This window comes from Aulostomus chinensis, chromosome 3 (genome assembly GCF_037954235.1).
Source record: "Aulostomus chinensis isolate RoL2024-O1b breed Wild chromosome 3, RoL_Achi_v1.0, whole genome shotgun sequence".
Classification (NCBI taxonomy): domain Eukaryota; kingdom Metazoa; phylum Chordata; class Actinopteri; order Syngnathiformes; family Aulostomidae; genus Aulostomus; species Aulostomus chinensis.
In genome coordinates, this window is record NC_141322.1 from 14,405,120 (window position 1) to 14,432,223 (window position 27,104).

The following is a 27,104-nucleotide window of genomic DNA, read 5'->3' on the forward strand; positions in this document are numbered from 1 at the left end:
TTTTAGCAACGTCAAGAATGTAATATGGCTGACATTTCAAATGTCTCAGAGGAAGATAAAAAGGAACGGCTGTTAAAAGTCCCCTTGAAAACAGCAACAACAACAATCGCACACTTTATCCGTCACACTGATGTCTTGACCTGCAGCAAAGCACTTAACACGTTCATGGTCACTGTGCTGGAGATGCTTTTGTCACTGAGATAAACAGTTGACAGTCTACTCCCCCGGGCATCCTTTGACGAGGCAGTGGATTAACGGACCTGATATTCTGGGATCACTGGCCTTCACATGGATTAGATGTACAGATAAAACAGTTGGAATCTATTGCAATGTTACAAAACAGCCACCTGTGCGGTGTATCCTTCATTGAAATGTGAACTAACAGCAAATGCAATGACAATGTCCATCAGGGAGGGCGTGTGTTCGTCTGTATTCCGTCTACAAATGCATGTGTACTCATCGACTCATTCACATACATGCACGCAAACCAGCTCGCAGCTCAGGTTACCTTTTAAAAAGCAAGCATACAGTCAGCCATTATCTCGCAGAATGGACAACCCTCGACGGATTAACCCCCGATCCTTCTTCAATCTGTCCTCACTGTAAAAATCACGACACAAGCTCTCACAGGGATACTGATGGTGCAGTACAAACATTTATAATGACACCAAGAGGCACTGTCAGGACTCCATCACTATCAGAGGCCTAACTCCAGCAGCTAGCGCTACCCTAGGGTTCAAATGTCAGACTGTCAAAGCAATTTACTAATCCTGTTGCAGATGTCACGCTGGGAAGTTAAGAGCTTCTTCCTCTGTTGCTATGTGGCTTTTAGTGAGTTACTTTTTTTCTCCAAAATTAGAACAGTGTGCACTGTGCATGGTGAGCTAGACAAGACAAAAACAGTGGCAGTCACATATATCAGTGCATTTCTTGCCTTGTGTTTTTCACACTTGTGTCCACAAGTATGATGTAGGATGCCATATTTTGTTTAAGCAAACTCGTGCATGAAATCCTGAAGCCAAAAATAAGTTTTGGTGTCATGACTCACATCTGTTTTGTCAAATCATGTTTTCTCTTAAACTGCAATCATTGCTACCATAATTTTGCCGTCTTCAAATGCTGGAGCTGTGGGATGAAATAAAAAGGTGAACTTCTTTTTAAGGACTTTTTTTGGATGGGGAATCAGACAGAAGAGTTTGCTTGTGAAAAATGTCAATGTTCTGGTCCGGCCATGACTCAACAATGATGAAATTCACTCGTTAGACCATAGAACGCCCTCGTGTACCCATCACTGGCGAACAGACAAAAGCCAGTGGTTTCTTGTGCAGTCATGACATGGTCCAGGTTATTACAGGTCAAAAACAAGGACTTGCAGCTGTAAGACAAAATTTATTTTTTTTCCTCGTCTCTCTCTCTCAAACAAACACACACACACACACCTAAGCATGGAATGCTACTGAATCACCATCATTACATCTCTTCTCATTTTCTGTCATTGTGTTTGCGCAGCAGATTAAACAAGGAACAGTTTCTTCCTTAAGTCAATTTGAGTGAGGTTGTGTTGAAACCGCTGGACTATTTTTGGTGTGTGTGTGTGTGTGTGCAGCCACATGTGTGAATACGGCGATTTCAAATTCATCATTACGACGACCTACACCACCACCGTAACCACATCCTTTGTTTTAACATTCCTTCTCATCATCCATCAGCTTCTTCATCTTCAACTGTGATTTGTCTCCCCGCCGCCACCACTCCCATTTCCTCTGACAGCATCACTGGCAATTAGGTCAGCAGTCGGCCTATTTTTAAAGCACAAGGAACTCAGGAACTAGATTTGTTCTGTCACTTGAGAACATCAGAGACTGGCACACAGGTGACATGTTCAAAAACGTTTGGACAGAGAGGCATTAAAAACGTGCCCATTTGGAGGAGGGGGTCAGGGAAAGTACTTTCTGTTGTACTTTAGAGAGGAGGTTGAGTGAGGTTTTGCATCAAATATGCATCGGTTCATGTGGCCAGTTAACAACACTGGACAAGTGCAGACTGCAGTACCGTAGTGAAGGTCAACCTGTTCTTACAGCATATTTCTCACACACACACAGTCCAGATGGTCCTGCCGACTGCGTTGCATGTATTTACTTGCAATGTCAATGTGTGTGAATCCGGCTTATGACCTTGGTCATGTGACTTGATCTGAGTCAGTATATAAATAAGTCAGTGGATTGACTGGAACAAGACACCTTACTGCCCAAGCGGGGTGCTCCCACCAGTGTTGTTCATAAAGATGACTCTCCTGGAGCACAGCAAAACCCGATGACATCATCAGCGAACAGCTGCATGATAACCTTGAATCGGCTAATGAAACACATTTAAAAGATCTCAATAATTTCTTTAATTAAAAACATCGTCCAGATGTCTTTATTTGTTATACTGTCCATCCATCAGCGTGACGACATCCTTAACATGGAGTAGCTCAGGAATGGAAACACATTGGCCTAACAGGATGAACTCACTGGTCATTAAATTGCATTTACAACAATGTCAACTCGTTTCTGCAGTTGGGCCACAAATTATAGTTTATTTCTACACTGTACATTTAAATCTTTTACAGCAGTGCAAGTCTTTATATTGCATCTGTTAACTTGAGGCAATGCATGCAAATCTCTGCTGGTAAATTCACTTCAGGATAAGCCCCCATCGCCACAGGAGGGAGGCACGTATAAAACAACCTGAGGGTAACAATGACCATCCTGTTACACTCAGTGCTATCTTTTAATAGCGCACCACTGAGCTAACACGGGAGCTGCAAGCGCTATCTAGCAAATATTCACACATTCACCTGCTCTCTGTCAACTAACATGATTTTTTTGCTGTCATTACAAATCTCAGTGTAACACTGACAAGCGTCTCTTGATCGCTACAAAATCTGACCTCTGATGCCACTCGGGTTAAGTATACTGGCGCCTCACGGAGCAATAAATCTCCCCCTGAGAAACTTATCAGATGACATCACTGCTCCATCACCCAAAAGACTGAGGCTTGATGGTTTACATCTGTGTTTGTGTAAAAAATCGTGGATGACATGAAAACCAGATATATTCTTCTTTCTCTGTGTATAATGCTTATATGAAAATGTTAATGTGCTAAAATCACCCGTTAAACATCATGTTAGCACTCATATTAGCATTTAGCTTCACAGGGCTGCTTGTGTGGCTTGACTCTTGTTCAGCAGAAATAAACAAGGAACAACCTTAACCATCACAACTAAATGCCCGATTCTACCCTGACCCCAAACCTAACCACAACCAAATTCTGAATCAAACTCTCTGTACGTTGTGAGAAGAGACAAAAAGCCTCATACCAAAATTTCCTCACTCTGTTGGTTAAAAAATGCATTCCGTTCCTCTTTTTCTGGCCACTAAAAGCCTTTATCCTTACCCAAACGAAGTTGTCCGACCCCACAAGTACAGTGAGTTTCCACTTTCAGACTCCCAAAACATAATAAATTAAAGCCATGCACACACATACGAAACCCGCGGGGTGAGTAATTTGAGCTGTTGTTCACACTAAATCCTAAGGAAAAAAAAAAAACCAGGATTGATTTGCAACACTTGTGTTTTATTCCCCAATCAATCAGTCACTCTTTCCTCGTTAGTCTGTCTTTGTGAGACTCCGCTGATGGCATTCAGGATGTGACTAATGGCCTGACAGGGAGAGGCCACTAAGTCCAGCAGCAGGACACAAACTACATCTTTGCTGTCCCATTTTAAATGCGTGACGTGTATCCTGCATAAATACAGAGTAATTCAATATAAGCACACATGCATTTATAAAGATTAAAATCCTTTGCCCCGAAGCCATTTGTCTTTTTTCTTTCACTGTATAAACAAACGCTCATATTCATGATTTCATTTTAATCTTCTCTGTAATGACATTAACTTGAATGGGCCACATCCAAGCTGGCTGGATGCAGCTGGTACACCAGTAAAACCCACATATCCAGTAAGAAGTAAAACCAGGTCATGTGTACTACGTACTGAGTTTACGTGATTCACATCCTAGCAACAAAGCAAACACTGACATGGCATTAATGCTCACCACTTGGCTTACTGAGATGTGAAACCTTACTGCTGTTGATAAACTAAAATGCATGAAACCCTCACATTTATGTAACCATTTCCCTGCCATTGACCAGGCTGGCAATCTGGGTTCGAACTATTATGCAGTAGAGGGCACTAGTGTACACCTGGTGAAAAAGTACCGCAAACTGAAGTCTAAAAACCAGCAAACAAGAAACTCCAGTAATTTGAAGACGCAGCAGATAGATCTGTGTTGTGGTTCTTCAGGGGGCCTGTGGTGCTGCACTAGGACGGCTGAAGAGCACTTGGATGGTTCTCACAGGCAAGCAGCCCCACCAGGTCCATTATTGGTGATTATTTTTATAGTATACAATTAAAGTAACCATATGGGAGTGGAAAAAAAGCCAAAACAAAAAAATGCATAGACCAAGTCAATATTATGAAGTAACTTCTTTGACAAAATGTTTTTTCTCAGCTTCGTGTCTGAAAATATTCCTGCCGTCACTGTCCAACTTGGCTCTTGTCTATTTTTAGTCGTCTCCTCAGTTTGGACTTTCTGTTGTCCTCCTGTGTTGAGGTTGTAGCCTTATTTCATGTTTATCCTTCTTTTCTCATCAGTTCCTGTTTTATTTTGAAATCACTTCCTTCGAGTCTGGTTTGCTGTACTTTAGTCTTTGTGTGTGCGTGCCACCTGTGACTGGTCAGTTAGCCCTCATCAGTCATAGCCCTGTTCCTTTTGTCTCTCATCCCATCATCTCCTTCCCTCGTGTTCTCTCGCCTGGTTCTTGTTACGTGATTTGTTCAGTTTGTATTAACAGCTTCAGTTTAGCGCTCCAGTTCAGTGACTGTTAGTTGGTATTTTAGTTTATCTGCCTGTTTGCCATCCAGCCTCTCCCTTATTCGTGAGATTAGTTTGCCAGTGAGTTTTTTTTCTGTCATTATATTAAATAAATTATCAAGCATTTCAAATTCTGCACACGTTGCAGTTTCTGCATTTGGCTCATGCTGATATGTTCATTTTTTAGAATCATAGCACAAAATATTCTGGGGGTCATGACTGGCAACTTTAAAAAAAAAAAAAAAAAGACAACCCTGGCACGGAGAGAGCGAATAATAATCCTGAAGGGAAAAGCCTCCAAGCAAAAAAAAACCAAAACCTTGCTGGTAGGATTGACACTGATACAGAAGGTCCCACGTCTCCGGTGGTTAGGGTACCAGTTGATGACTCTGACAAAGTTTTTACTTTCAGTGACATTCACTTCAGATGGTCGTCTTCCTGAATTATTCACTCTCTGGTGTGTACTGCACGCCTGCCCTGTTTGAACTGACCAATAGCCTGACAGACCACTGACGCCTCTCCCATTCTCTGATATTACAGAATTAAATCATATAGATGCATCCACACTTTCAGATGCCCCTCATCTTTGTAGGAATTTCACTCGAAAGAAACAATTGTCAGTGAATTTTTCCTCAACTGGCGTATGGCCTCGAGTGATCCCATTGTGAAAATCACTTTTTTTAAAAATCCTCTACTTTTTGTATAAAAATGACAGTTGATGTAACCAGATGTCATTCAAGAGTCCATCCATCCATTTTCTTCCACTTATCCTGTTAAAGGTCGTGGGGGGCTGGAGCCTATCTCAGCAGTCTTCAGAGAGGTGGGGTTCACCCTGGACAGGTCACCAGTCCATCACAGGACCAACACATAGAGACAGACAACCATTCACACTCACAGTCACACCTACGGTCAATTTAGAGTATCAATCAGCCTCGTCCTCTCTTGATGTCTTTGGACTGTGGGAGGAAGCTGGAGTACCAGAGAGAACCCACACAGGCACTCAAACCCAAAACCTTCTTGCTGTGAGGCGACAGCACGAACCACTGCACCACTGTGCCGCCCATTCAAGAGTCCATTAAAAAAAACAATATAAAAAAAACCCCACCTGATCTGCTTACAAGGAATTTTAAGGAATGAAAATAAAGGCTTTAGTCTGTCTTCTGACATGTTCATTTTTCTCCTTAGTCACAGCACAAAATATTCTGGGGGTCTTGAAAGATGAATGAAAATGTGAAACACTGGTGGTGAAAGAGTTAAAGTTACATTTGTTGGATACCACTGTTGCTCACTAATATATAACATTAAATATTCACTGCATAGTTGATTATTCACTTTAGGAACCTGGCAAAGATGTTACCCTATTATTGATGTGATGCTGATAACAGAGGGCAGGTTATGTGCAGTGTTGTTGCCATGACAACATAAAAGCGGCACCATTTGATGACTGAATTGTGTTTAAGCAAAATATTTATGAGGAGGAGTGAAGACATTTTCATCGTGGTATCCTAGTGGTCAGTGAGGAGATCTATCTATCTATCTCTAGCTAGATAGATCTATATCTCTAGCTAGATAGATCTATATCTCTAGCTATCTATCTATATATCTACATATCTATAGTATTTACTTTACTGCCATAATTTTTCATAATCATTATCTAAATGTGTTGGAACAATGAGAAGGCCTTGTGAACCCAAAGGGTGGATGAACAATTTAGAGTAATTCGAAGATTCAAACAAGAATGTTCCAAGAGCACAGAAGTCCAACAAGGCCATTGTACTTGTATTATAGATGATAATTTTTTTTAAGCAACAGACTGATGGGGGTGAATATACAACCCTGTTTGAGGGGGTAAACATTCAGAAAATATGGGCTTAGAGCTGTGTGCTTCAGAAGGCTGAAATGACTTATTTTTTCTGATGTCTTCCAATGGAGGAGCCTGTAGACACAACAGCTGCAACAGTGCTGAGAGCGGCATTTCTTTTCAACCCACAACTGGATCTAATTTAAACCTAAGCTTAAAAGCCGTTTCAGGAATAATTTACTCTTGCACCGGGACACAATACAGCACCACACTCATTCGGGTTTGTTGTAACACGCAAACATCAAGTTGTTCACGTTTTTTTTGCGGTGTGTCAACTTCACAAAATGAAAAGCAGTATGTGTGTGTATTTTACTACTATAAACCCATCATAAAAGCCACCTGCTGTTTTATTTATCCACACGATATATATCTCATTATCACAACTCGAATTATAAAGTCAAGATAAACATGGGGTCTAAATCCTAGAGCACTGACATATTTGATCCTCATTGCTTACGTCTGTTACTGTTATAATATGAAAAGTGCTTTGGTGCAAAGAGGGCTTTTTCCTTCCTTCACAACCTCTCAAATGCACCGCCAAGCTGTCAGTGACTCAGCCTGGTGAGAGTGAGCCAGCAAGGTTAGTATGAATTAGCGCTGCAATGCTAAACCACTGTGGTGCTGCACAAAAGGGATTGATACAATTAGCTCCACTCTCTTCAGATAGCCAAGGTCACATCAGGCCATTTGATCAAGAAGCACTCGACTGTCATAGATAACACTGTTAATCTTGTGTGACTTCATAAACACTCGCTGACGCAAGGCTGCATCTAACAAAGTGTTGAGCTTTAATGGAGGGTCGGGTGGCAGAGGGTTACTGAGGACATGGTGGGAGACTTTATTAGGTCTTCTAGTGAATCATCAGTTTACAGCCCACAGAGTTCAGGGTCATTATTCCCAATTTTCAGTTAATGATTTTATACAGTATTGCAGTACACAAATACGTGACAACAAAAAAAGACATGAACTTGGGGTATAAGGGCGCAGCGTCATGATTAGTTATGCCATCAGGTGACTATTCTGAAGGTGTCAGATAGTACTGCTGCATTTAATGACAAACACATTATTAGCTATAATCTCATTAACAAGGTCGTGGATTAAAAAGAAAAGTCACGACACTGACGGAAGAATATATTTGGGTCAGAGGCCAATGTCAGATGTGTTGAGACACCTTGAAGTTATAGATCAAAGCCTCAATATATGGATGTTTCCATACATTATATTAAGTACGACCGGATCTACTGGGCCTTCACATCTATTGTTGATCACTGGTTTTTCCTGGTGCCGGCATCTGAACCCAGCAGTCCCCCCATCCGTGTATATATCCTTATGTTCTTCCTTTCCTGCAACCCAGCCCCCCCCCCCCCCCCCCCCAACACAAACCTCCTTTATGAGTCAGCAGCAGGTCTATGCTGCCAAAGACTCGAGTAATTACTTCAAAACAACTCATATTGAAAGGCATGGCAGGTTTATTTATATTTCAAACATGAGGCATATCAAAGTACCTTGCAAACGCAAAGAGTCTCAGCAGCTTGTTCCAACTAAAGTCAAGTGCTCCAGCTATAGTTAGAAATCAGCCTTCAAACCAACCGTATACTGTCACACGCACACAAAAGAATATTATCAAAGTGCAGTCTCTTCTCGGATTGAGAAATAAGACAATACATCACTCTGGGGGGTTGCACAAGTAAAGAAAACCCAAAGCAAATTCCACAAATATAAACAGAGTCATGTGGCATCTATTAGCTGTTATTGAGAACCGCAGAGTGTCAACGCAATCAGCATCTAGTCAGGCAATTATTTAGGGAAGCCAATCTCCTCCTCTAATCTTGTGCAGTCTTTCAATCTTTGCGGCACTAAAAATTTTCATCACACTGTGTTATTTCTCCAACGGTAAACACAATTTCAGTTAATATACAATTAGCAACAAACTCAGACCACTGTGACAATGCAATTATGCAGTACGTCTCGTCTCAGCAAATACTGAATCTAGCAGGAAACCAATAATCTATGACATTTCCCCATATATTCTGGTTTTTCCTGTATGCTAATATTGAAAAATGTGCACATTAATGATCCAGCCACTGTCTGCAGCTATCAGCAAACACATATGTCTTACTTAGGCTGTGAGATAAAATGAGAGCGGAGGACCGGTTGGCAAACAAAAGCACTGGAACCTGACTTCAGTTTGAGGAGTTTTTGAACAAATAACCCCAACCGAGGTCTAAGTATGGCACTGGCATCATTTATTGACCCATAGTCGTTTTACTTTAAACTGCAGCATAGACCTTTGCCAAGCTCGAGCTTCAGAAATGCTCACGATCATACACATGCTCTCTCTGGATCACACACTGCGGTTTTCTCTTTCAGCAGCGAACGTATCCTTAGTGATTTTGGTGCCATAGAAAAACAAATCATGCTTTAAGAATTTCTTGCATTCTTGGCTCAAACCTACAAGACTTACAGTGTTGCGGTGCAGTGGAGGAAGGACCCAGGACACAGATAACAGTGAAGAAACAGGATACAAAAATGTATTGAACAAAAATAAGACGAGGCTCAACTCAGACAAAAACAACGAACAGGCTGGTGTAAGTGGGTAGGGAGGCATGAGGATCTAACCAAGAGTGTCAAGAGTAACTGAACCTGAATACAAACTCTGCTGATGATGCAACAAAAAACAGGTGGGAGAACATGAGTGCAGGGAAGGAGCCGAATGGGCTACCAGCCAGAACGAGGACAGATAAACAGACGAGACACAGGTGAATTCACTTTAACAAAGGTGGGAAAACAGACAACGGAAGGATGGGACAGCACCAAACACAGGAGGGGAGAGAATTTCAAAATAAAACAGGAACTGACTACAAACCAAGAAGAACATAGAACAACAAACATCATGGCAGAGTCCACTAGGTACAAACTAAAAGTACAGATCTAAACTCAGATGGAGGATAGACTGAACAGACCTTTGTTGCAATTGGCCAAGATCCCTAGAAATTCTATCTTATTAGGGATGCAATGGATGCCCTGATCGATGAGCAGATGTTTACTGCTGGCCATTTTTCATTTGAAATGTGATCAGTAGATCAGCATTCATGCTTCTAGTCCCCAATAATCTGTGTTTAATAATCCAGGGTCTGCAGTTGAGAGAAACTGTTGTGTACTTTAGTCCCGCCTCCCACCTTCTTCACTGCATCAACATGTGACCCCCCCCCCCACACACACACACACACAAAGTAAACATGTCACACATGTGGAACTTGATAACCACGATAATATCAGTGTCCAAAAAAAACGTGATCGAGGAGTCTCTACTCCTACTGTTTCTCTTGCACAATCAGGGAAAGATTGCAGGCACAACATTTTCATCACGATTCTCTTTCCTGTCACCTTCAATATATTCATCACTGAGCAAGCAATGCATTCTTGATACTGAACAAGACTGTTTGCCAGTAACTCCCCATTCAACATATCACAATCACAGATACCTGAGACACTCAACTTCACACTTCACCTTTAGTACCGTGAATGCAACTCCCTGGTGGAAAATACATCAGTTACTCAACCTTAAACTATCTTTTTCTATTCTCACTCCAGCCTGTTGTAGGTGTCTAAACCCTTTTGTGAAGTCTGTGAAGAACTCATACATACGTACACCTGCCAGTATGGGGATGAATGAAACATCGGTATTCATCTCGGCATCAGCTGACTGTTCCCCCCAAATATGTATAAAATGCAAATATAATATTCGTTCATTTTATAAAAATCATATCAACATCTATAAATAACAGCTATCTGCCAATTCAGCAATTGGTTAGAGTTTTCAATTCAGCGAATTCCAACAAAAACAGCATCTCGACACATCCGTTCAGTCAGACTGGATAAGGAGCTAAAGAGAGATGCAGATGGAGTCATTTAATTACAGCAGGCAGGTTTAGCACCACCTCACTGAGCCTGTATATCAGGATGTAAAGTGCTTGCATCCTCTGAGATCTTGGTTGTGGGTAGCTGCTCACTATTAGCTGTAATAGCTATGCCTTAATGCTGTAAGCAAGCAGTTCATCCATTTTTAAGGAATCGCAAACAATAACACCTGAGGAAAATAAACACATAAAGAGAAAGAGAGAGGTTTTTTATTTGAGTTTTGCATGGAGAGCAATAAATGAACATTTGACTGAGCAGAGAGGCGACTTGAGATCAAGCCCCAATTAATTTGAGCAAAGCCGGGGGCTGATTTTCCCTGTGTAAGTGAGTTAAATTCGACTGTTTGGATTTTGCAAATAGCAATTTATGTATAGTATGAAATTAAACTTTACAAAAACAGCCTGCATCTCATCAAGTTTCATTGGAAAACTTCCACAGGAATGTGCAAAAATCGAGCGTTAGCGTTAGTGCTGCCAGGCCGTGGTAGTCGAGCGCTATTGGCTTCCCGTCTATCAATCAAACTAATCAATCAGCTGCTCCGCATCAGCTGATCAAATCCCTTGCTTCTGATTGGCCCCTCTCAATTTAAATGTCACCCGGCCTCAACTCCCGCTCTGCTAGCTCTGGCCATGCTGCTCTGCCCGCGCCGCTCTCATCGCTGCTATTTGCTCATGCCAGAAAGGTGTTTTTTCTCTTTCTGTTTACCTGTCTGTTGGCCATGGAGTTCACCGACAACAATTCCTGGCAAGCTGAGGTCTCCGATGACTCCCAGCCGCAGCAGGGCTCACCTAACCCAACTGATGATCTCTGCGAGATTAGCCATGCCGCTGCTGTTCGTCGGAGCACCCGTCTAGCAAGTAAAAATAGCCCCAGGCTCGCCGACTGGCCCCTGTCCAAGATCTTGGAAGCCATGTTCAAAAACAGCATCCAACCTCCAGCCGGCGCCTCCCATGAGGAGTTGTTTGCCATCCTCTGCGACTCCCTGGTTCTTCCTCCCGTAGACGCTGCACCGGGTCCTCCACCTCAGCCGTCCGGGAGGAAACAGAGTCAGAAGCGTTAACATCACGAGCCGGTTAGCGCTACAACAAAACGGCCTGCCGCGGATGCTCCTCTGCTTCCCGACCCAATGTTGGATGCCCTAGTCGGAATCCAATCCGCCCTTGACAAAATGAATTGAAGGATCGAGACGCTGGAAAGGAAGTCCCAGGCGTCTCCGGTCGTCCCTCCGGTCTCCATATCCTCATCTGCTCCTGTCCACGCTCAACACCTCGCAGCCCCCGAAATCATCCCAAAAAGAAACCTGGCTACAGCTGTCCCCGTGGTCACCGGGCCGCAATTCTTCACCCCAGCTGCAGCCATCTCCCATCGCCTGAGGAGCCAGGTCATAGCAGGTAATGACGTGAATTTGGTGAAGATCCTGCTCGGCTCCGAACTGAGTGACAAACGCGTGGTTGACTGTGGCGACATATCTGTTGCACTAAAGGACGCAGATCCAGGACTGTCAAAAACTTTAACCTTTCCTGAGTTTTGTGTTGCTTTCGGGGTTTATAGAGATGTCCTATGTGAAGTCTTTCCGGATCGACGAGCCATCCACACCCATCAGTGTTCCCAGGCTGGGACAGGCACTAAAAAAGCACCCAAATCGCTGTCTCGTGAATTACTTGTTAACTGGTCTCATTCAGGGTTTCCTGGCTGGACTCCTTCATTCACCTGCTGTGTCTTTCTTCTGCCCAAACTTATTATCTGCAAAAAAAGAACCTGAAATAGTTGATGCGTTACTCGAAAAGGAGGTTAAAAATGGCTTTGTGATAGGCCCATTTGAAAAGCCCCCCTTTTCCGTATTTCGGATAAATCCAAGAGGCATAGCCACCAGAAAATACTCAGGAAAAAACGCTTAGTCATCGACCTTTCCGCTCCCCTCAACGACTCGGCGGATGGCATCAACAGCCTCATTCCGCTGCCTCCATTTTCACTGTATTACAGCACTGTGGACGACGCCATTAAATTAATTAATTAAAAAGAGCAGGACAAGGAGCCTGGCTCGCAAAAGCCGACATTTCAAATGCATTTGAAGTATTGCCGCTGCATCCATCTCAATGGCCTTGGTTCGGCGTTCAGTGGAAAGGAAAAATGTGTTTCTCTGTACGACTTACTTTTGGGTGCAGGAGTAGTCCAAAAATATTTGACACATTAGCCGATGCCTTGTGCTGGATCCTGTTAAACAATGCTAAATTATCATTTGTCCTCCACCTTTTGGATGATTTTCTCCTGGTAGACTTTCCCTCTGCGAGGCCAGGATTTGCCATTGATGCACTCAAAAACACTTTCGCGACGCTCGGCGTTCCGCTCTCAGAGGAAAAAACTGTAGGTCCAGTTAAGGTTATCGAGTTTCTGGGCATCTCACTCGACACCAACCGCATGCAGGACTCTCTGCCCACTGAGACATTGGCCCGCATCAGAGAAGTTATGCAAACTGCTCAAGAGTCTCAGTCTTTCTCCAAACGGGACTTGCTTTCTCTTTTAGGCCACCTTAATTTCGCCTTGAGAATAATTCCCCAAGGCCGATCATTAGTTTCTAGACTGCTTGATCGCGCAAAAACCGCAAAAAATCTCAGTGACGTCATCGTCGTAGACTCAGGATGCAGGTGAGAACTTACATTTTGGTCTCGTCTCCTCACACACTGGAACGGCATTTCCTTTTTTCACAACGATCTTCTCGAATCTTCTCCAGCCCTCAATCTGTATACAGATGCAGCACCCTCTGTAGGATTCGGAGGAGTTTTCAAGAACGAATGGTTCGCAAGCACTTGGCCATCAGACTTACTTGCCCTTCAACCTGGCGAGTCTTCAACAGCCCTTTTTAGAACTATATCCATTAGTGATCGCCTGCCTTCTCTGGGGTTAATACTGGGCAAGAAAACAAATCATCTTCTGTGACAACGAAGCAACTGTAAACATTATAAACAAAGGCCGCTCCAACGTCCCACTAATTAATAAATTGATGAGGCGTCTCACCTGGTCATCCATCATGGGTAATTACCAAATTCGTGCTGCTCACGTCCCCGGTTTGGACAATCAAGTAGCCGATTCTCTGTCTCGCTTCAACTTCCAGAAATTTCACCGCATGCATCCAGGGGCTGCTCCATCAAGCCTGAGATGTCCTCCCTTCAACCAGACCATCTTAGACTAAATAAGTCACTCCAGCCCTATCTACACGCCGCAGCACAACACATGCGTGGGGGCCGAGCTAAATCTACATTAAAAATGTGTGATTCAGCATGGTTTCAATATTTTGTACCACTTTACCTGAAACAGCCATTCCAATTGACATAAACTGTATAAGCGCTTTTATAGTCCACTGCTTTGAGTCCAGGAAAATGCAGCCATCCTCAATAAAAGGTATGGTCGCCGGCATCCAATTCCACATGCGCTGCCAAGATCCATCCATCGCTGCCATCCTGGAAAATCCATCCATTCGCCTCCTGCTAAACAACCTTAGAAAGGAGTCACCTCAAGGCAATGACAAACGTCTTCCCTTCACTCTACCTCTGGTCAAAAAACTCGTGTCACAATTAAGGGCAGGGTGTTTTGGGTCCTACACCGATATATTGTTAGAAACTGTCATTCTCACAGGATTTTTTGGTTTCCTAAGAGGTGGTGAATTTTCGTCACGCACAAGCTCCTTTGACCCGGATCATGATCTCACTATTTCCGACATTTCATTCCATGAGCACTGCTACACTTTAATTCTCAAACACTCAAAAACCGCAAAAAATGGTCAGAGCACAGTCGTCTATATATCAGGATCCAATTGCATGTTTTGTCCTTTATCTTCCATGCGGACCTACCTGCAAAGCCGCCCTCACGCCGGTCCCCAGGAGCCACTTTTCGCCACGCAGGAGGGGAAGCCTGTGTCCAAAAGCTGGTTTGCTGTCCACCTGCGCCTCCTCTGCCAGCTCTGCGGCCTACCTCCAGGCCGCTACACGCCTCATTCCCTCCGCACTGGAGCCGCTACCACTGCAGCTGCTTCCACCTCTACTCCAATCTTGAAAGCTATGGGACGCTGGTCCTCAGCTGCTTACGAACGATACATCAGACCAGACATCCACGCCATTTTAGATGCTCAGAAAGCTATGTGCTCCACCCTACCCGACTCTGCAGACCAGTAGCTTCAGGATACCACTTTCCATCCATCGTCATCTTCCGCTTATTCCTACACATTAAGGGTCGCGGGGGGGCTGGAGCCTATCCCAGCGTCAACGGGCGAGAGGCGGGGTACACCCTGGACAGGTCACCAGTCCATCGCAGGGCCAACATAGAGAGACGAACAACCATTCACACTCACATTCATACCTACGGTCAATTTAGAGTATTCAATCAGCCTAGTCCCCAATTGCATGTTTTTGGACTGTGGGAGGAAGCTGGAGTACCAGAGAGAACCCACGCAGACACGGGGAGAACATGGAGACTCCACACAGAAGGATACCACTTTGTATCATTTAAAACAATAAATTCGCTCAGCTGATTTCTTACAATCATCGCATTAGTTGTCCTGCATTAGCAGCTTCGGCATTATGCAGTTAATTATATGATCTTTCCAATTTATTCATGATACCAGCTACTGTCTACTTCCAAGCATGGTTCCACCCATATCATTGGCTTCTGTAACAACATCTACTGCACGTCTGTCCGTCCTGGGTGAGGGATCCCTCCTCTGTTGCTCACCCTGAGGTTTCTCAGATTTTTCCCTGTTAAAAGGGTTTTCTATGGAGTTTTTCCTCAGTCGATGTGAGGGTCTGAGGGCAGAGGATGTTATGATGCCACGTGAAGCCCTTGAGACAAATCGTTGTGAAAACGGGCAACAAATAAAAAAAAATTGCCTTGCCTTAGCTCAGTACAGGCTTCGTTATTTTATTTGAGAATTATTACAGTTTATGGCTCACGGCTATATTGGTACCGTATTATCCTCACTCTAATTTTAATTCGCTCGGTAAAGCACTTAAATTTCGTGGGTTTGGGGGTAAATTATTATGCTCAGCATCCTCTCATCGAGAGGATTGCCAGGTATGGTCTGTTTGGGGGGTATGTTTGCTCTTCCAGTCTTAAACTGGGAGAACCTTCCCTCACACTGCTGGTCCCCTGTTTCATGGTGCTCATGAAAAATTATCAGGGGACTCCTCTGAACAGAGCCATACCGCCAATTTGTACTATAATAAACAAATCAAGCTCATTATCATCTCTTGTGTTTCTTGACGTGAATGAACCTGACAGAAACGTATTCTGAGAAGTGTTTGGCCGTCAACGGAAACAATATCCGGGGAATCTAAATACACGAATTTAAACAACCGCACAGCTTCTCTACCTACGACGCGCTGGCAGCTCAAATGGCATGCGGTGCTCACAGTCAGTAGCAATGAGTCCATCCATCTCGGCGCAGTGTGTCCGTGTATGCATGTGAGAGTGAAAGAAAGCAAAGGAGATGATTACTGAGCCGTTGTGAGTAGATAAGTAAATTGAACGCGGAGGTGGGCCTTCTACCTGCTTGTTCTTGTATCCTCTAATTTCACTTGTCATGTGGTTCTTCAGTGGGGGGTCCTACACCGCAATGACTTTTTCACTTCCATCAAACAATTCTTTCATTCTATTAGCGAACGAGCAAGAACGCTGCAGGCAAACAGAGATGTGGTGATTTTCTTTCGAGTTAAAATGTTTTTACCTTGTATTTGGTTCTTTTCCTGATACCCAGCTGACACTCACATCAATTTTAACATGGAACACTCACTGAAATATCAGCGTGAGCTACTAAATAGAATAATTTATTCTTTCTGCACTCTAGAAACTGGACTGAGCCTGCAGTCGACGGTGCAGATAACCAACACCAAGGATGCTTTCAAGTGGAACAGCATGTACGTAACATTTATTATACAGAAACTTCCATCCATTTGTGATGCACCTGTTGGTTGGTCTGCATCTCCATTATTCTCACCTTGATGCACTTCTGATATCCACTTGGAATCAAGCATCTCGGGATGTCACGTGATCCCAGTAAAGCACTAACTTTCCACTAAAGTTTTCAGATTTTATCGACCTTCTATTCACCTCTGTTCCTTTATTCAACACCACGATCCATTGTGCATCCGGTCTGAATGCAGGATCCATGTATGACCATGAGATCTTGGCACCAGTCATGTTAAACAGTTGAATGCTTTATTGCGGACAATCTGGTTCCGCTCAGTTTACCTGCCTGGTAAAACCCAAATGATCAAGAGGGTGAAAGATCAAACTTCACGAGAAAGTTGAGACACTCTGGTTCGTACTGAGCAGCTATTCACTTTGGTTTGCTACCTGGTCAACTACCAGAACCGCTGGTAGGCAAGGACACCTTGGCCACGACTACCTCTGGACTAGTCATCAATGAAACTTCACTTTTTGTCCACTGATTTTATGCTTTGAATAGTTTTGAACCAATGTTAAATAGTAAACAATGACCAGAACTGATTCATAAAAATGTATTTTTTTATGAAACTTTTCATATCTTCTTAAAAAGGCAACAGCACAGGTTTCCTGAATGAAAAAAGTCTTTCACTGGTAACACACCTGTTTTTTCTACCGCTTTGACAGCCACATTTTATGAAAATAAAATCTTTCCAGCCGTGAAATACATCTTTAATGTAAAATTATACAGAGTCGGCTGAGGCAGACCAAACAAAATGAGTGCCCAGCTTCCGCATAATGAGCATACTTCCATGCAATTTAAAAAAACAAGGCTGGATTCTCTCACACCAAAGAAATCTAAATGTCTGCAAACAACAACAACAACACCTAACAACCCTCAAGAAAAGGCAACAACTACAAACCAGCTGCCATCCAACTTGTCTAATTTGTTTCTGCGGGTCTTTTCTCTCTCTGGCCAGTTTTCCCAGGTCTCAGCTTCGAATGTTATGATTGAGCAGCTGACAAGTTGACCTCTCTACATCGAGACACATCTCTTGACTGCAACCATTTTCTCAGTATTGTGTTGGGAAATGGGCCTGTGCCCGCATGCCAGAGACAGGGGGGCTAGTTGCTGAGGCTATCATTCATATGACAGAGAGGAGGAAAGGATTAAGGCCAAAAGCAGAAGAGAGAAGGGTTTGTATCTTAATGCGGGCCTGAGTGTGGTACAGCCTTGTTAGTAGGTGGCTCGGTGGAGAGGGAGAAAGATGCAGGGGCTACAGAGCGAGAGAGAGGGAGGTGGGGAAGCAAGATTATAAATGCCAAAAACGAGAGAAAACAACAGCACAAGAATATTAGGAAAACAAATGCAAATGTGTGTCGAAAAACAACTTGATATACAACACACCAAAAGTGTTGTTTGTTTTATTTATTGATTTGAGCTCAAAGATTTATGTTACGTTGCTCTAACTGATCACAATTAATTGCTTCATTTTCATTCTAATTTAATGTTTTAGCTGGTTCATAGCTGGAGGGTAAATATTTCAAAAAGACAATTGTTTAGAAATTGAATCGTGCCCTGTACCTCTGGCTTACTCCTGATATCATGTAGTTAAAGATGAAGCAAACACTTAGGCAGCTTAAAGTGTACTTCAACAGCATCAATTGACCCTACTATTCTGTCCTTCATAGATTAATCAGATTTTTACTGATTTATACTAAATTTTGCACGTATTTTATTGAAGTGTCTCTAGACTTCCAGTCAAAGATGTATAAAGCAGTCCAAACTAAAGAAGGCAAGCATAATAAATCAATAGAAGTGACAGAAATATGCTTCAGTAGACGTTTGCCTGAAGGGATATGAAAAAAAATCACTCGGACAAAGAAAAAACAGTTCCAACATCACTTGAAAGGAATTCCGCTTCTAATCTCACAAGCTCGAACACAACGCGGGCACATACAAAGTGACACTTGCTGTCACACACACACACACACACTCGCGACCACACGTTTATGTTCAAAAACAAACCCAACATGGATCCATCATAACAGGATTTCACACACCGCTGGCCTTTAGTCAGCGATGTTTGCTCTCGCTCTGCTCACAGTTAATCTCCTCAAAAGAAAACACGTCTGTCCTCAGACGAAGCAGCTGAAAAGGAAAAGCTCTCCTCGCCGTCACTATCCTGATGGAGGCTAAATAACTGCTGCTGTACACAAAACAAGATCATTCCTCTGCCACTCTGACCTGTTGATCGATTTAATCTTTTAACTACTTGAGAGACTCTTCATAAATTATTCCTCAATTTACTGAGTCCGGATGCAGGTGTCTGTTGCTATAACAGCGATAAGAAAAGCTTCTGGTCCAATAGGCGATCGACTACTGGACTAGCAACTAAAACAATCTAAAATAAAGACATAAATCTGGCATACAAATGCAGACTTTAAAGTACTTTTGATTTCTCCCTAGCAAACTTTGTGTACCTGAGATCCATCCATCCATCCATCCATTTTCTTCCTCTTATCCTGTTAAGGGTCACAGGGGGCTGGAGTCTATCCCAGCAGCCTTTGGGCGAGAGGCGGGGTTCACCCTGGACAGGTCACCAGTCCATCACAGGACCAACACATAGAGACAGACAACCATTCACACTCACAGTCACACCTACGGTCAATTTAGAGTATCAATCAGCCTCGTCCCCTCTTGATGTCTTTGGACTGTGGGAGGAAGCTGGAGTACCAGAGAGAACCCACACAGGAACAGGAGAACATGGAGACTCACACATAAAGACTTGAGCTGGGGCTTGAACCTGGAACCTTTTTGCTGTGAGGCGACAGTACTAAACACTGCACCACCTTGTGCACCTGAGATGTTTTGCATAACTTTACATGTTCATTAGCAAAGCTTTAAAACTGCATAATCATCTTTGGAGCTCCAAATTGTAACAAAATAGAAATGGTTGAGAACCACAGTGTTATTTCTCTGAGTAATGGATGCTGTGGCACAATCTGTGACAGGCATTAAGCCAGAGATACTGTATACCTGCGTCTGTTTGAGCCGTGGTTGTGCACATCAGTCACGTAAGAGTCAACACTCACATGAACTGCAAGGGGCAGTGTGTAGGAAGTAAGAAGAACATTTCAGATAGAAGTAAAGTTAGTGGAGACAGTGCAGATTCATCGGTGCTCTCTCCACAAAGGGCTCTCTCACTTTGGGTTTTGGAAGTTGCTTCTCTACTTGCATTAAAATATTATGTAATAACATTCATCGTCATTCATCAATTGATTGAATCAGTTTTCTCCAAAATAAGTTTCACATCCTGCCTCTGCTACTTAAAATGCTTATCTGTGTTTCCAATCCTTCAACTTTTGTCCACTACGGTCACTCAAATCTGAAGCTTCTCCATCTGCTGTGACCTCTAGTGGAATTCTCTAGTAACACACAACCAACATAAGTATATGAACAAGCGCGCCTGGTGGGTGGCAGTTCATGGAAAATACACCTGACTTGCCAAATACGGTTGGACAACTCCTCCCTGAAATTTAGACCTCAAGGTTAATTTTTACTGCTAATCCGAGTTTTTCCATAGTAGCACGTCACGTTGTGAGCAGAATTACAACAGCCTTGGTGGTAAAACTCCTCTTTGCCAGTGTGAACCAGTGCCAACCCTAGAGTGACATGGCTTACGTGGCCATTAGCTGCAGGGCAGGTGAAAATAGGGTTTGGCACCCATTCCTGAGCGTGCCCCCTCAGGCTAAGTGAGACATGAGGTTTAATTAGAGTGGGTACTCTTGGGCTTTGCGTACGTGGAGTCAGCCTGCTGTGGTAGTCACTGTTAATGGTGTTACACAGCGTTAGGTCTTATTTCACCTCAGATATACCCACATTTACAATTTAAGTCCACTTTTTTTTTTTTAGGTGATGGGATTATCCACGTTTCTGCTCACGACACCTGAGAAATGAATGTCTAAAAGGTAACAGAATCAAGGAAAAGCATGAAAAACGAAGAGATCGAGAGCTTTTAAATCCTGCTCAGCGTGGAAAAAGTGACATGACTTAATTCTGAAAAACAACAGTTTTCATTCAGCTATCCTCTCTACAATCACTGCAGTTTCCTAGACCGGGCATCAGTGATGGAAAATTTGAGCCTTTAGCTAGCATAATCCAGTTTGCCGTCATTGTGGTTGATGATCCAGCATCCCAACAAGCTTATCATCACTTGGGCTTGTTTGTTGCCTCGTATCCATTCTTTGTGATTGCAAATAAGCAAAAACAAATACCTAAATAAATAAAGGGGTGACTGTTTCACATTTTCACTGTCAAAATGCTCAGTTTTACATATAGTTTCCAGGTGTATGACTTGTCGAGACTTCTACTATTTTATTGGCCTAAATACAAATACTGTGTTCCTGTACTTAACGAGAAGGGAGGAAGACAACCGCCATATTGACTCATTAGAAACACAAACAGGGACGAGTTGGATACACTCGACATGGGAGAAATTGCATCTTTTGTCGTGAAGAAAGCGACATCTGTGTCAGGAGGGGAGCGACGACATGGATGAAAGTGGCTCTTATAGTTTTAAGAGCCTGTACTTCTTCACTTGAGTAAACAGACTGAATCAGTACTTCTTTTATTTACAACGGCATTCTACTAGAGTAAAGAATGCGTGTACTTCTGCCACCACTGTGTCTCTTGTCTTATCTGCGTCTTCCAGCGGAACCAGTTGACCTCTGGGAACAATTACCTCTAAAGTTTCAATTAGCCGGTTCTATATGTCACCTTCTCCAGATGGTAAACAAACAAATGCGGTTACTGCACTTCACCGACTCTTCATCCAAAACAACCTGTTACTGTCTTCCAACCACAAAGAAGCTGTGATCTATTTCTATAAAAAGCCTGATTGAGAAGAAGTAGAAAAGGAAAGCTATGAAAGATTTTGGTTCTTTGCACTCACAGTTTCCCACATGGAGAATGATGACATCTCATTTCTCTGGTGAGGATGTTTAAATATAGTCTCTGCTACTTCGTCTGTCTGTTTCCTGATCATGTACTTCCTTTTATGTTTTCATCCCCCGAGTCTTCGTGACATCAGCGTTTTGTCAACCTTTTCTGTAGGACATCAATGCTATAACTCCAAATTCACTGCAGTGATGGAGCCATTAAAGTATCAACTCCAATATACTTTATACATCTTTGCAGAAATTCCACACATTTCCCCATATCGCCTTCTTTCCATCATTGATGCAACATGGTGTAATCGAGCCCTCGACTGAGCGCACACCTCCAACTCTGCAGATATTTAATACAGGACTGCTCTAGACATTATAAATGTCCCTGTGCAATACAGCACCCTACAGCCAAGCCACGGCATGAATATCGAAAATACAAGTGACCAGCTTTTGGAACCTCAGTGGGGATTTAAAGTTTTATTCTGGTGCTGTTTGTCTTTCCGTTTGTAAAGTACATGACATGAACTGCGTGTGTTCATAACAGGAGGAACTAACGGGCGACCCCGTTGTTATAGGTCGCAGAGGTCAACGTGTGCGGCAGGCGGCGATGACGGCTCCAGAACAGCAGCGGAATGTAACCAAATAAACCGAGACAGCAAACATCATTTTGTGATGCAACTAAAATATTAAAGGTACAAAAGTGAAAAAGAAAAAAACATGTTTTATATATATATATATACACATATATACATATATATATATATGTGTGTATGTATATATATGTATATGTGTGTGTGTGTGTGTGTGTGTGTGTGTGTGTGTATATATATATATATGCACACACACACATACATGGCTGTGGGCTGGTATGTGTCTTTGTGTGCATGTGTGAGGCAGACGAGTAGAGAGTGCCGCTGAGAGTGACGAGATGTGATGAGACACAGTTTGAGAGAATGCATACTAGCAGGAGGGAGAGAGAGGGGCAGAGTGTGTGAAAGTGGATGACAGAGTGAGAGAGAGAAGGAGAGGGAGGATGGACATAAATGGCTATGAGTAAGCATAACCTACTAGAATTTTTTTGAAACAAATTGAGGCCACAAACGCAGCGGTTAGGCTGCTTTTCAGGTCACTCAAAAAAAAAGAAAAAAAAGAAGCTGTGCCAAAAGGACAGCTAGCCCTAAATCCATTGTTAATTTGATGGAATGAGAGACAGTGGAACCTACTGAAGGATTCAGTTATTACACCTTGTTTCATGTCACCTACACACTACAATACAATACACATACACTTCAAATGATCTCACTTAAATGATCACCTGGATCTGGCTTAACAGAAAAAAAAACCCTCATTATTATTTATGACGCAAAGATTGCGATCTCCTCATGCTGGGAGTGGAGCGGGCAGGATGAGCGAGGGTCACAGTAACTGACCTTATAAATAGAGAACTGGGAGCTAAATCTCAGGAAAGCAGGCTAAATGTGAGGAGGAGGCTTCAGCAGCCACATGGCAGCCATTTCTCCTATGCAATGCTGCACATTTATTATGATTGCAGACTTATGAATCTTTCGCTAAATATCATGTTTTTCATCTGTCAGCGGAAGTCAGTTCTGCGTATTAAGAGTCTTTGTGCCCCGTTTTTTTTTTAATGAATGAAGTGATTGATATGCAGCATTAAATAGAGACAGAGGAGAAGTCTCTCCAGGTTCCTGAGTAGCGTTTGACATTGAACAGAGCGTGCTGCTATTTCTCTCCATACTTATGTGTGACATTAAGCATTTCATAATCCAAATTAGAGTCAAATGTCTATCACTCTTATGAAGTGCACATTAAAATATCATTGAGCAAAAATGTATATGCCCCTACATGTCTCAATAAGGATAAATAATTCATGATTATTATTTCCTCTTGCTGGCTGCTTTGTTAACGTTGGCTACATAGCGTGTGTTGATCATGTCATTAACACTATCTTAGACGACCACCCACAAGTCTTGATCTCCATTACGCATTGCTCCAGTCTGTCAAAAATAATATTACTGAGAAGCCCGTTGGGGGGGGGGGGGGGGGGGGGGGGCTGCATCATTTCACATCACAACATTTCTCAAACACACACGTATACACATCGCCCACTGTTATTCTGTTGAACCACTCAGACCACTTGAAGCCAACATCGCCTGTTACAGTACGTCTTCCTTACCCCGTAAAGGTTCCGTGTAAATAATGACACGGGTTTTTAGCGGTACTTGATTCAGTATGAGTCACCTTCCTACCCACTTCGGACGACACGTACACTGACATATTTAACTTCGCATGTTGCTGCCTCTGCGTGCTACACACACGCACGCACACACACATACACACACACGCGCGCGCACACACACACACACACACACACACACACACACACACCAAGCAAAACAACAGTTGCGGTCCGTGTAGCCGCGTTACCTTCCGTTAAGCGCCTCTTGGAAACCGGAGACTTGGAGGCTTTATCCGTCTAGTGTCAGTAACTTCCCGAGCAGGGCATCTGCTGTTGTTGCTTCTCTTCTTTTTCTTCTTCCAGGAAACACGTCGGTGTTTTCCCTTGAAAAACCGGTATTTGTCCTTTATTCGTCCGGCGAGTTTGAGCGTCTCCTGCGAGGGGAAAAGCAGTAAGAGCGCCGGTCCACGGCGGGCTCCATTACCGAGCTGTATTCACCTCTCCGTTCAGAGGCGGCAGACAGGCGGATGTGTGGATGGAGCGAGGAGAGCTGCCTCTGTCTGTCTGTTGAGGCGGGCGAGCTGGGATAGATGCTGCTGCTGCAACCCAGCCACCAAACTCTAGAGAGAGAGAGGGGGGGGGGGGGGGGGGGGACTACGAATAGCCTAATTCTTACATATTTCTATTCATTTCTTCTCAGATACTTTAATTTAACCAGTGTCCAGCCCATTGCTACTCAAAGTGGTTCTCTACCCTAAAACAAATACCTCAAGACACTATTCATGAGTGCCTGAAAGCCAAAATACATTTGCTGGGTGAAGTATTGCTTTAAGGAAATTTAGTATTTTGAATACTGCCATTGGCTTTCGTTCATTTGTCAGGGAGTGGAGTTTTAAAATTTGCTCCAGTTGTATAAACAGAAGTGGAGAAGAGGGCAAAATCAATCAAGTGTCAACTTCCCTTACACCACTGGATCCTACAATTCCCACAATGCAAACATCGTGCCCACCCATGCATGATAAATGGCTTTTAAACTCTGTGCCCCCAACTTGTGACACCAACTAGCGATCATACATTTTTAATGTCAGAACTTAAGCTTTGATAACCCCGAAGTTATCGTCTGAATGAATATGAATGAAAGGATGTTATTACTTGTCTGGAATGGCAATCAATTACAAACACACACACACACACACACACACACACACACACACACACACACACACACAGGCGATGCATGAGAGATGGCATGGTACCATGGTACCACTTTTAAACACTCTGTGCCCATCTTTGAATGACTGAAGACTGTACGAGGGACTGAGCTGGAAGACGTTGCTTTAGTAACCTCAACAGTGCAACTATAATGTGCTGGAGAAACAAAAATGCGCTCCGAGTCCAATTGTTTTCGCTGTAGCGTGTGTTGATTTTTGTCTCATGGAATGGAATGGAAAAGAGGTAGAACAGCACATCTCTTCTAGCCGGGCTGCTTCATTCACGGGGGATGTAAGTCTTTCTGTCACCTCCTAGTTTAGTGAGGTGCAAGTCATGAAAATCAAGTCCAGATGGAGACACACACGAGAGTCACAGACATGACTTGGATTCAGCACCATGGACAGCTCTCTTTGTATCCTAACTAGGGCAGCTCCTTGCCCTTGTTCTTGCCGCCCCCCCCACCCCCCACCCCCCACCACCACCACCACCACACCCCCACCCTTTTTATGATGTCAGGCATCTAAATTCAGTTTGGAACAGACTAAAGATATGCTGAAACTAGTGCCAGTGTGCTATAACAAAACCATGTTCAGAAACTACACAGCAGCAGGGAAACATAGGCCACCGTCTATAGACTGAAAAAGACAGGAGGCGGCGCGAGTGTGGTGACACCTCACACCAGAGTTAATCAAGCGACTGTGGCCGATGGAACACTGGGTTATTGCTTTATTATTGGGCTGTTTCTACCTGTCACATGTGATCGCTCTCGTCCCAGGAGGGGAGGGCAAAGGGGGGGGGGGGGTACAAGTATTTCTCAAAAGGTCGGCATTTACTTTGATGTACTGTGTGCTCACCCACACACATTCACACTGAGACTGAGACAAACCATGATACTAATTCAGGAAATGTTCTTCTGCTCAAATTTGTTCTCACACACAGTAACATCAGACTTTGCTTCCTGTCTGCAAAACTACATTGAGGGTTAAAAAAAATCCTTCTGTCTAGAAAAATGAAAAAAAAAATGTTGCAATAGCTTAGCGTCAGAGTTTAAAGCATCATTCTGTAGTTTGGCTGAGCAGCAGCAGCCTCTGCTGATAAAAATGATACATCACATGATGCATCTGGCAAATCTGGCAAATGCCAGATGGGTGAAACCATTATTGGCGCCAAGGACCACCACCACATGCAAAACTAAGTGTTGGGTAGAAAAACTCAGGAACCTGCTGCAGCCAACTTGAGACTGGAACAGTCCTCGGATGGGCGGTTCTGAGAAATTGTCAGTAGGTCATCAAATCACCCCCCCTCTCCAAGCGGTCCAGTCCATGTAAGACATCAAGTTGAAAATAAACAAATGAAATTACTTGGACAGAAAAGAACAGGATGACGTTTTTACGTGAGGCAAAATGACTCTTGGTTCCTCTGTGACATCCTTCAGGTCTGTGATGGATCTTATTACCGTTAACAGCAGTCTGGACCCAGAGCAGCTGTCTGCATGTTAAAACGCAGTAGCTAACAGCTAGCATAACACTGCCAGACAGAATAGCATTAGTATTAGCTCTTCTCTCCTCTCTGTCTCACATCCTCGACCTAGCCGGAGTTTCATGCACGGTCTTTGTTTCTGTTTGGAGGTTGAAGGAGGAATGAATCACAAGCCGGTGCCACATTAAAATGTTTTCAAAATTGTTCATTTAAGCTATAAATGTTGCATTTTTTTCTGCAATCCTTATGAAGCAGGTGGTGTCGTCAAATAAGGCCAAGTGTTTCGCTTGTGTGAGAAGTCTGCTGCTGTTTTCTGTTGATGCATTCCAACCCATCACTCCCCATTGCTCAATCAATTACTGTTACCACATCTCTCCAGAACAGGATAGTGATGTTGCTGACTGATCACTCTTCCATCAGACCTGCATTCAAGTGGGTCTGAACTAAACTGGTAATGGAGTGTCTCCTTTGTGGTTGACACTTGGCACTGTGTGTGTGTGTGTGTGTGTGTGTGTGTGTGTGTGTGTGTGTAGGCTCCTAAAGAAATGAATAGGCAAGTAACATGTGACTTAGCATCTCCTGTTTCTTTTTCTGGCATATCTGAAAGGACTTAAAGGAGACAGTCTGCTGGCA

The 27,104-nt window shown here is 43.3% G+C and overlaps 1 protein-coding gene and 1 long non-coding RNA gene across 6 annotated transcripts in view; both read right to left on the bottom strand.

Annotated features, from left to right (window-relative positions):
- The window catches only part of dlgap4b (discs, large (Drosophila) homolog-associated protein 4b), a 123,226-nt gene extending 98,877 nt beyond the window's left edge, over positions 1–24,349 (bottom strand). For all 5 annotated transcript variants that reach the window (XM_086198843.1, XM_086198841.1, XM_086198842.1 and 2 more), the window contains exon 1: positions 24,029–24,349. The gene's annotated coding sequence lies outside the window, so the exon portion shown is untranslated. The remainder of the gene's footprint in view (positions 1–24,028) is intronic.
- Positions 12,381–14,549, bottom strand: LOC147267791 (uncharacterized). The gene is made up of 4 exons (XR_015112287.1): positions 14,006–14,549; positions 13,715–13,864; positions 13,357–13,606; positions 12,381–12,442 (listed from the first exon to the last, which is right to left on the bottom strand). It is a non-coding gene; the product is annotated as an uncharacterized LOC147267791 (long non-coding RNA).
- Positions 24,350–27,104: the final 2,755 nt, after the last annotated feature.